The sequence below is a fragment of the Centruroides vittatus genome, unplaced genomic scaffold (genome assembly GCF_030686945.1).
Source record: "Centruroides vittatus isolate TY-2023 unplaced genomic scaffold, ASM3068694v2 contig_1863, whole genome shotgun sequence".
NCBI lineage: Eukaryota > Metazoa > Arthropoda > Arachnida > Scorpiones > Buthidae > Centruroides > Centruroides vittatus.
The window spans coordinates 634,677-647,450 of NW_027121147.1; the positions used below are offsets into that span (position 1 = coordinate 634,677).

Consider the following 12,774-nt stretch of genomic DNA (forward strand, 5'->3'; position numbering starts at 1 on the left):
TCTATTGAAAGGATATGCTGAGAAATTTTTTCAATATTCATTTGTTTATTTAAGGAAATCTTTAAATAAATAGTTCTATAAATTAAAATTAGTTAATTTTGTTTGTTTCTACTTTCTCAAAGTTAAAATATTAAAAGGAAATTACTAAAAATATGATTTTATTTGGTTAGTTATAGTTTAGTCTACATAGTATCACTTTGTGTAGTTTTCATTTAAGATCACTTATTAATTTACAGCTTATATTGGGATTTAATAACCGATTTAAAAATAATCTGTCATAATTAATGCATTGACTGGAATATAACTTTTTAGTTCAATGCCTTTTGTGGTTTTCATTTATTTATTGAAATTCGCGTGTTATCGAAAATTTATTCATTTTATTTAATGTTTAAAAATTATTATTTTAATAGAAATTGGTAAATTAAATATTGCTTTATATGGACTAGGTATTTTAGACAGATCCACAATAAAATTGTACACAGATATAGCATAAATTATTTTAAAAAAAAGTCAATTTTTAATATTTTAAATTAGCCTACTCTAATTTTAAATTTCTATCTTTTATCACATTTAACAAAATTAAAATTTTATTATAAATAAACAACTATAGAAAAATATTAAAGATAAAATGATTTAAAATCTCTGGTTTGGCTCGATAGGCTTAACACTAATTCTAACAAACCTTGTTTAGTCATAAACTGGAAAATTTATTGTTAATTTAAAAATAAAATTAACAACTTAGATTGATATATATAATTTTTTTTTTACATATTTAATCATTTTACTTCCTATAAAAGAGCCAAGTAGAAAAACTTCCATTAACAAGAATAAATCAAAGCTGAAATTGTAAAAATAATGGGAGCCCAAACCCTATCAAAAAGATGATTAGAGAAATCATCGGACTGCACATTTCACCAAAATACAAGTAGCTAGGAACGAATATAAAAATTCTGTGTTATCTCTTTTCCGCCATGATACTACTGGAATAGCAATCGTCCAATGATAGAAGCTGTGCAACGTAAGATAAGAGCTACATACGTTGACTTGATGATACTGGAAGAGCTAACAGATACGCATGCGTATTTGTATGACGGAAAAAGGTTATGTTTCACAACAAGTTTGTCATTAAATGTTTCTGGGTGGTACTAACATTAGTTACACATATTGACATAGTCATACCCTACAATCTTTTTCAACTAGAAACTTATATTTTAAGCTGGAAATTGGTTCCTTTTTTCAAATACAATTCACTAAAGTCTGATAAAGTGTATAAGCTATATGACTTTAAACTTAGCAAACACAATAGATTTCTTTATATTTTTATACACGCGTTATCAATGACAGGTTAAAATATTTAATCCTATTTTTTACATTAAATTAAAATAGCCTTTATAAGATTTTATAATTTCGCTTCAGTTTTATTATATTTATAATAAGTTGATTATTATTAATATCTAGATTTATAAAATAGTTTGCTTATCTTTTTTAGCTGCTCATCATTATAAACAAAATATTACAAAGAATTATTTAATTTTACCATTAGTAATTCTTTATTCTTTATGTAACAAACTGATATTTTTATCTTTAGTTTTTAATACTAATTTTAATAATAAAAATATAAATTTATTTAATTTTACGCGTTTCTATAATTTAAAAATGGGCCTAGTTTCTTTATATGATTTTATAAAGTTGATTTCTAATCAATCTTTTAAGTTATAAAAGCGTGAGAATTTTATGTAATATTTTAGAATTTTACATTTCTTATTATCAACACAAATTTTACAAAATTTATACCTTGAAATAAATACAATTAATTTAGGAATATTCGGATTGGAACTAAATAACCTCTACAAATTAGAGTTTAAAAGATATCAGAAAATGAAACTTGAAGAGTTAATTTAGATCAGTATATCAAAGACTATAAGTAAACTTATAGTTTGAAATCCTTAATAGGTTATTATCATCTTATTTTAATTATATATATATATATATATATATATATATATATACAATATAAAATATATATATATATATATATTTTATATTGTAAATCCTTTATGAAAGTAAGTCTATACAATAATCCTCGATGTTATCTTAATATAGAATTTAAATACAACTTAACCTTAATTAACTTACTGCTGTAATTTTTAAGCCTAAGTTCATAATTTGAATTTTTAAATAAAGTTTGATGTATACAAATTTTATAAAATAAAGCTTTAAACTCCAAAATCTTTTATCTTAAATATATGATGTAGCCTATAGGCCTAAGAGTTCTTAAAAACTGTTCGATTCTTCAGGTGACGTTTTAGTGTAATTTATCTGTTTTTTCCTTGATACTATGTAAATATTAAGCATTAAGCAAAATTTTTATTATTATTTAAATTATGTTCCCTTGGGCAAATTCATCCAGTTTAACAACATTGAATTATTAATTTAGAAATATGTTTTTTAAAAACGCAATATATATAAAATGATTTTCTTCAAACAAACTACTTTCATAACCCTCAGATAAGCACTCATAACGAAAAAAAAACCTAGAAAGTTTTTATCATACTCTTTTTAAAAAAAGTAAATTAACTTCATTTATGAATAACTTATAACAAAAAACAAGAAAAAAAAGTTTACAGTAGATAGTTGCTCGGGGTTGGACTGAATGGTGAAGCAATTTCCTTAAAATATTTCTCGCAATAGACGCAATGTATCCGTGAGAAACTTAGTTTAACATTAATATGCAAAGAACCATCCCCACTGGAATTGGTTGATGGAATTTACCCGACGTTCAGATGAATAATTGCCTTTTACTTCCAGTCTTTGCTCACTTTCTCTGCAGATTTGAATGGTTCTTAGTTATAGAACCGGAAACACTTGAGTCTCCTTAATCATATTTCGCCTTGTCCACAAGGTCCTTCATTACACAAAAGCCGAAAAAAGAAAGAAAGAAAAAAAAATGATAGCACCAGATCAATTTTGTCTTACCGATAAGAAACCTTATTGTATCTTATTTTATGTGGTAAGAATTCTTGTTTTTATGCAATATTGAAGCTTATGTTGTCAGTAAATATAAAAGTAACATTTTAATTTCGTGTTTTAAATATATTTTTTCCTTTATTTTCCGTTTTAAAAAGTTTATTTATTTAAATAAAAAAAACTGCCGTGCCTTTCCCCAATTTTTAAAGTTAAATATTTACTTCTGAAATTCGATATTTAAGTTTTGAAAAATTGTAGGCATTTTTAACATTGTTAATTTTTAAAAATCTTTTAAACTAATTATTTTTTATTTAACATAATTATTTTTATGGCTATCTTCCATGTAGCGCATAACCCAGTTTACAACATGAGTTGTAACCTTTAAACTAAGTAAAATTATCTTCATTATAACTGTAATAAGTTACTCTATAAGAATTGTAAAAATTTACTAACAGTTTTAAATTAAAAATATAAAAATGACACTTCAGAAATATATAAAGGCCTACAAAAATACTTAAAAGGGTACAGAATACAGTGAAAGGCTAATATTACACGAATCATGCGATTATATTGCTGAACAGGTAAAAATAAATTATTGTAAACTTAAAAGTATAGGCCTAGAATTTAATTAAGTTTATAAGAAATTAAAATTTATTTATAAATATTTATAAACAAAATTATTGTGTAGGCCTATATTCTTCATTCAGACCTTTGTATACAATTATGTATAGGCTATTGTTTCGTTTAAGAATAAGCTATACAAATTTTGTCACGCGTAGTCTATGTATGAACGTTATTCTTCGCCAATTTAGTTTATTTAATATAAATAAAAGTAAAATAAATAAAAATTATTGTTTAATATTACTGATAGCGAATTAGAAAATTAGTAAAGAAATAATGAAGACATTGCAGTAAGTAATTCTTAAACGTTTTCTTTTCAGTCAAATAGGTGTAATTCCAAATTTATTTTTAAGAATAAAAATTTTTTTTACATCTTAATAATGCAATTAGAAACTATTAAATAAATTTAAAACATTTTTAATTTTGTGGTTTCTTTTTAAATAAAATAATTTGAGTAAATTTAACGAGATTTAGTTCAGTCTAATTTTGTACAGAGAAACTACAAAATTTGAAAAATTCCAAATGTATTTTATCTATAGAAACTTATTTACATTTCATTAACTTATTATTAATTTTTAAAATTAGATTAAACTATTTCTGTTTTATCAGTGCAAATAACTTTGCGTGAATAGAATAGTTAGTTAAACAAATAAATTGTTCAAATTAATTTTAATGTTATTTTTTACTATAAATAGAATATATAATTAAACTTCCGTTTTAATAGTCGAAAGAACATAAAAATAACAAACTGAAACAAACATGTCACTTTTAATGGGTATATAATTTATTATACACTTTATAGCATCATTAAGGTTTTTTTTTTAATTTATAAAGTCATCTGATATTATTGTAACTATTTAAATAGTGAGATAATGCCCTAATTAAAGGGTTTAACGCCTTATAAATACAGAAATTACATTATTGTCTAAATTTCGAGGAAACTTCCATTTAAAAAGACCAAAGAAATTATTCTGAAATGTAAAAATTGTTGCAGTGTTTAAATAATGTTTTTATCCTATTTATTTATATAAATAAACTATTAAGAAAGTCTGAAGATTGGCGTATAAGACCCTTTTGTTATTGATCTTTGCCAAATTACATAAATCCGTTCAACAGTAAAACCAACATATAAAATGCATTAATTTTCTCATTTACCTAACAATTGAAATTAATTTGCGTAAATTCATATTATTAATGGTTAGTTGTTAAATTTAGCAACTAATAATGGATATTTTTAGATAAATTTTAATATCTTCTTTTAATTAAATTTAAATTTTAACGATTTATTACATACTAGAGCCAATAATTTAAAGCTACTAAATTAAAATACAAAATTTAATTATTATTATTTTTTTAGAAAATAATTCTAATAAAATTGTTAATTATTTATTTAATTATTCACAATTAATTAAATTGTAAACAAGTGTATAAATAAAGATTAATGCTAATTGTAAATAGCTGTTACGTCGTTATAGACAAACGTAGAATAGTACTTCAAATTCCGAATGAATTTGTGTACGTTTCTACCAACAGAATAGGATAAATTTTGTAAGATGAATATTAATTACTTTAATGTGACAGTTTTGCATAAATCACTAGGAAAATTCCATACATAATAAACTGAGAAAATTCTAGTCATCTGGGAAAGGTTGGTCTCTATATTTGTGAAGTGTTTTTAATGGCTCCTAAAATTCCTTCTTAAATCATTTTACATCTGTTGTTGAGACATTTATTTTAAATTTAGTCAAATTTGCACAACTTGTAAAATAACTTTTCAGTAAGCTACAGCTATAGATCATTATGAATACACGCATATTTGACAGATGAAAGGAATTATAAGATTCAGAAATAAAGGAAAAACTTTAAAATTTTCGGATCAAATTTCCTAAAATAGTTATTTAGTAGTTCATGTAATATTTACTATACTAACATTTTTATATTACTAAATTTAAAACAATTTTAATCTTAACTATTATCTTACACAGTTCTTAAAAATCAAATTCTTTGAAATATTTTAAGTATTAAATATAAAGATATAGGCTAAATAGGGCAAACGTTAACTTAATTCACATTAATTTTATTTTAAAAAAAATGTAAAAAACTTTTGATTTATGATAATTTTTATTTTGGTAACAAGATTGAAGTCCGAAGTTTATTTTTTTATTTTAAAATCCCAAACAAGATGTTTGGTTTTATAAGAGATACGCTAGAATGGAGATAGGTTAGCCACAGAGGAAATACCGAAGATTTTATGACTCATACACCCTTCTATTTACTGCTGATGGAAAGTCTTTGAGTTGATGTCAAACTTTATTGACATTAGGTTTTGTATTTGGTGACATCATCACCTATTTAGTTTCATATTAAGGACTAATACTAGACAAAACCGAAATGAGAAAACTTTGAAATGAGTTGGTAATATTTGTTGAGTTGTAGAAATATCTACATTTAGTATTTTATCTTAATATTTATGATTTAAGTGAAATTTTTTAAATAATTTATATGATTATTGAATAAGTCATATCAGTTCCCTTAGAATTTAAGTTACTATTTTAGAAAATATTAAACAATACCAAAAATTTTAAATAGGCCTATATGTATGTTTAGTGTATAGGCCTATACATATACATTTGAATTTACTATTTGAATAATTTTATTAGATAAGTTTTAAAATGATTCTAAATAAATAAAATTTTCTTTTCGAAGACTTGGATCTATTTTTATTAAAGAAACTAAAGAATAAAATTATTTGGCCTATTCACTACGTAGGCTCTAATGGTAGATGATTGAAATTAAAATAATTTTAGTGGATAATTTTGTAAACAAATGTGTTTTCTTTTTTTTTGTAATAACATATTATAATACAAGAAAATCATCTTAAGTATTTTTATTAATTATTATGTTATATACTGTAGTTATCCTCATAACAAACCGATTCATTAGGCCTATAGACTGTAAGTTTCTAATTTAAAAATGAAGTGTATTAATACAAAAATATTTAATATATAATACGGTAATTTGAAAAATAGTTACTGTTTAATAAATAAACCTGCAATATTTTGGTATTTCTTCAATGATAACTTTTGCTAAAATCCGAGACTCAATATTTAATACATGGAGAAACTTTGAAAATTTTAAATTTAGGCTAATAAATATAGCTTAGATTTATAATAAAATATTTTTATTTCTAAAATTTAATATATTTTATAAAAAACCTATTATATTTTTTTACTTTATTTACATTTTTAAGAATGCAATTATATTTAAAACATGACTCGAAAAAGCTTTTAACCTTTTTTTTTCCTTTATGGAAATTTCCTACTATATACTGTGTATTATAACCTAATCATTATAGTAGGAACATGATTTTTATAATGATAAAAGTAATTTTCATTGGGATATCCTTGCATTATTTGGTCTTTAAAATAAATCAATAGTTATTCTCGTAGATCATATAAAATGACTTTATCTGATACCAGTCACGCATAAAGTGTTTAAGATTCTCATCACATGAAAATTGCTTCTGTATCGATTGAAATTTCATCATTTTATCATTTGTTCAGAGCTTTTATGACTCTTTCTAACATATGCCTTTTAACGTCTTTTGTTTGCTACAATTTATAAACTTACATAGAAAATTATAAAAAAATTATTTTTAACACTGTAATATAAATTTTCTATAACTCATTTACAAATATTTAACTTATATTCAAATCCAAATTAGTCATTTTTAAATAATTTTATGTAACTTACACAATTTAAATTGTTGTTTTAGTTTTTACAATGTAGGCCAAGTTAGTGCCTACATTGTAAAAAGTTACTTCAAATTTTCGGCATGTCAATACTTTTTTTAATAAATTTGTCTTAGCAATTATTAATTTTACAATATCAAATCTATTTAAAATTAAAAATTAATATTTAAAAACAAAATTACATTACTTGTTACTGTTTAAGCCGAGGATTCTCAAATTATAGTTCGCGAAAAAATTAATTAAATGATAATTTCATTTAATAATTATAAACATGTTTGGTTAGTGATGTAAAATACGATAATTTACAATACTTTTACAGCAATATAAAAAAATTACGATATAAAAAAGCTTTATCACTAATGATTTCAGCTAAATTACATCTGAAGAAAGAATGAAATTTATTATTCAAGCGTTGATTTTAAAACATTAATTTAACCAAATTAAAACTTCATATAAATAAACAAAATTTATAATATGGAACCAAATACTTAGATATAAATTTGACTCAAAAGTATCGTTATAATTAAGGCCTATGAGTTACTACACAAAGTTTGTAATAAAACTACTTTGGTATATAAAAGTAAAAATAAAATATTTATTAAAAATTAATAATATGTTTATTTTACAAATATTTTTTATAACGTAACATTATAAATTCTAAATCAATATATAAAAAAATTCCCTTCTGTCTTACTATGATTTTTTTAATAATTTGGAAAAATTTTATTAAAATATATACCCATGTTATATTATATTGATAATTGTTTATTTTCTGAATAAATTTATTAAATGCTAAGTAATATTTAATCTAAACACACTTCAATATTTTCTGCTAAATTGATTAGCCAATTTCTTTTCAACAGTAAAACATACTTTGATAATATATTTAACTGATACTATTATCTTTTTATTTTTAAAATGTTTTTTAAACTAAAATCTAACGAGTAACGATCGTAAATTATTTTCAAATATCTAAAAATCTTTCAATAAAAAATAATTTTCATCTAAAAAATAACTTATTCTTTGTTTTATCTCTTAAAAAAACCATAAAAAGTAAATTACAAACCAAAAATATTTACTTATGGGAATAAAATTTGAAAAACATCTTGTTCTTTTATTAAGAAGAATTCTAAAGCCATCATCTAAAGAATCTTCTTATATCCTAACTTTCAGACAGTGCCTGGTATTTAGCTAATAAAACTCTCCAAAGAGCAAAGAATGTCAGAAAAAATGTGGGCAAAATTAATACCAACGTAGAAGCGATAATTTTCACCAAAATGACCTTATGTCATTGAACTTTGATATTACTTTCCCCAATTTGAACATTCATAGTAAGGAAAATCTTGAAAGGATCTATTGAAATTATAATTTTCAAAAAAACAGTGAGATAATTCAAAGTTTATTTAACAACCTAACTATTTAAATAAAGCAATTTTCTAAGGCAAAGTATTATCAATTTCTCGATAGTAAATATAATAAGAAAAATAAAGATTATTTTAATATAGAGCATAATCGTGGTTTAAATATAAATAAATAAATTTAATATATAGGCCTAATTTTAGCAAAAATTTTTTCTATTGCAAAAAAAAAAAAAAAAAAAAAATGCAGAATAATGAATTTTAAATAAACTTCACATATAAAATTTTATTTTTGTTAAAACAATTTGACATCTTGTATTGATTTGCGATCGAATTTATATATTTAAAGACCATTATTTATAAATTTCAAAGTTTGGAGAAGAAACTTTTGTTTCACAAACTAAAAGGAGCATAAACCGCACCAGTTTGTCTTGTTAGAAGTAAGTTGTTACAAAGTAAATTGACTTAAAGTAGAATAGTTTTCTGTCAGGTTAAAAATCACGAAGGCTGTACGTCACCGTTCATTGCAGCCAGATGGGACCACCTCTGTTCTCCTCATCCAATAGAATGTCTCGATTATACTGCCACAAGATTAAGTTACCGAAGAAAATCGATCTTTAAACAGCACTACTTTTAAATCCTAAGACATATGGCTCTGCAGTGGTATTACTGAAGAATCTAACTATTCTTAAATTCGTTTTAAGTCGAATAACCCCCATTCAGATTTTATGTATAAATCTGCTAAGCATATTTTATTACAACACACATAAAATAAATGCAAATATATCACTTAGTCTCAGAATAAAAGAATCGTCACTTAAGATGAAAGTAAATTTCAAATAAATAAACTTATAAAGATTATATTAGAGACAGATTCTATAATAAACGTAACTACAATGTAGAGATCATTCATCGATAAATATTAAATTTATATAAATTTTACAATAAATTTATAATTCTCAATCGTTTAAATATTATTTTTGGTCTTTAAAATTTTATATTAAGTTATAAAAATTCGAATAATTTGCTTAATATTTACACAATTTATAAGAATTTTAAACTTCAAATATCTATAATTAAATTTTGATATAACTTATGAACAAGATAATGATTTGTTTTGTTAATTATTCATTTAAATTATTTCTTTCCATTTTAAAGCTTGCACTCTAATTCATTTTTACAATGATTCTAAGTTATAATTTATATATACATTACTAATTTATAAGCTGACTTAAATTAGTAAATATATACACAGAACAAATTATGATTTTTTACAAAATTTTTAGAATAATTAGTTTCCATTGGATGTTTTTGTTCTTGTTTTTTTAAAAATCTAATTAATTCCACTGGGAACTGGAAATATTTGATATAGAAAATAATTGATGAGGATACTGAGAGAGATTTAAGAAAAAATTTCTCATCTAGCACGTTATATATAACATAGATTATTTCTTATCTGAACATAGTAAACGAAAAAATTATCTTTGAATTATGATATTGTGACAGAAATAGGATTTCCACACTTGATTTAGTTTTAAATAACACAAGGATGAGAACTATTTAAAGGTTAGGTCATAAGTTTATGAATTGTTTATAATTTCAAGACAACTTTCGACATTAAAAATATGAAATAAATTATAAATTAATTTATTAAGTAAAAAATTAATAAGTATATCTGTTATTAAAATATCTCCTCTAACTTATGTATAAAGTTCTGTTTGGTTAATTAAATTATGTTACTTTTACATAAAATTAACATCGAATAATAATTATAAATAACAATAATATAGTTCTAAAAATAATATAACATTATATAACGATATCAAAGTAGTAAATTTAAATAAAAATTTTAATAATTTGAGAGAAATAAATTCTCTATAATTTTTGAATTAAATAGTTGTACAGAATAATTTTTTAAAGCGTATAAAATATACAAAACTGTTTAAAATTCTGCATAGAATTTTCAAAAAAAAAAAAAATTATTAAAAATATATAAATTCTTTTTAATTGCATTTGTTATATATTTAAATTAAATTGAATAAACTGCAAGCTATTTTGTTTACGGTATGACTCTATTTAATATTAATAAATAACATTATAAAATAAATTTATTTATTTTATAATTTGAAAATATGTAGTAATTATTTGTCATATTAATATTTAACAAAATGAGAAAAGTAAAGAATGTAAATTTATGATTATCCGTTAATGCTAAAATATTTAATTTTTAAAACATTTACATAAACTTTAATCGTTCTCTACTGATTTAAAACATTGCAAACATTACATTAATTTTTTTTTATCTCTTAAAAAGAATGTGATTTAAATAGACTGAACATTATCCCATTTGTCCTCAAAGAGAGATTTAGATAATTTATACGTTTATTTTTTTGTGTATGTATCAACAGACAAAAAAGAAAAAAAAATAGGGTTAAAATAAATTTCTAAGAAGCGATAATCCAAAGAATTATAGTTCTCACATGAGTATCATATTTAGAAATCTCGTTCCAATAAATCAATGTTTATATAGCCAAGCATCTGTTATATTTTTCGACGAGAAAAAATAATAATAGACAGGATTTATTTGTGCGACTTTTGGCTTTTATTTTATATTCGATTTTCTTTATTTTTTCTATTTAGGCGGATCCTTACGAACATTACTCTGTCATGGAGGATTAGAAAGAAATTATCAATTCAAATTGTAATCTTACACAAAAAATATAATATATTTTTTAGATTTGAATCAATATCTTTCAAGGAGAGGAAGAATTCATTATGGTGTGATTTTCCAAAAGAAATATAAAATAAATATTTTAATTAATCTCGTTTGGTTAAGGAAAGTTTTTAGTTAATTATATTCAGCTTATTCTTGAGATTTGTATTTTTAAATTAAGCTGAAGATCCGCTAAATTTTAATATAAATAGTAGCAAATAAATGAGTTATGGAACACACGCACAATAAAAAATATATATTCAATAATTCAAGATGATGATAATTTTATAAACTATATAATAAAAATAAGCTTCAATTTAAATTTATATAGTAAATATATACTAATTTAGCCTTTAATAATATAATTTTCTAATTATTAAAGATGATTGATTTTACAGATTTTTAAATTGAATTTAGTAGCTAGAATTAATTAACTTGTTACGGATATAAAAATTATTTTAAACAGAGCATTTTTTCTTTTATTTTTCTGAAATATAACTGGCAAAATAATAATAATAATAATCTACATTACAGAAACATTTTCATGCATTAAAAACACTTGGATTAAAGAACCAGATAAAATTTATTTTACTTAAACTGTCAAAATTCAGCAGTTGTGCAGCTGCAACATAAACTTTTGGAAGAAAAGTAGCTCTTTATTAGCATTTTATCTCGTTAGATCTATATTTAAGACTATTCCAAATTTACTTTAAGAGCTAGCGTAAATTCTAAATATGAAAGCAGTTTTCGATAATCTCTGATTGACCAATAAAGCGAGGGAGATTAGTAGAATTTCGAGTAGAATAATTAACTGTTTACAATAAATCTAACGATCTAAAAAGCCGAAATAATGATCAAATAAGAATTTAAAAGCCCCTTAGTTTCCTCTGCACTCAAATACACTACAAAAATTCGCGATAAATCCGTACATATGTCTCAAAGTCTTCACTTAAGAATAGGCTATACTCTACACGAGATCTTTCATTTCCAGTTATATAAACTATACAAATTTATAATAAAAATAACAGATAGACATAAAACAAACTTAAATTATATTAATTTATACACTTAGATATTTTCCCTATAACATTTAGTACACTATTATTATTATTATTATTTTCCTGTTAAAAATTGATATATAGTCGTTATTTTAAAGTTTAATTTGTGTACTAAAATTGAATGTTCAAAATAATTTTTAAAAATTAATGTTTCTAATATATAAAATCGAAACGATTTTGTTAAAAATACTTTTCGTGTCGTGAATCTAAACATAGATTGAATTTGCAAGCATTTTGTTGACCCATTTAAACTACAAGAATTCTTAATAAATCTTTTTAGTGCTAACCTTAAAATTGTTTTTGAT

At 22.4% G+C, this 12,774-nt stretch overlaps 1 protein-coding gene across 2 annotated transcripts in view; it reads right to left on the bottom strand.

The window, feature by feature from the left end:
* LOC136970002 (homeobox protein abdominal-A homolog) overlaps positions 1-12,774 on the bottom strand; it is a 231,486-nt gene that overhangs the window by 83,831 nt on the left and 134,881 nt on the right. The window lies entirely within an intron of this gene.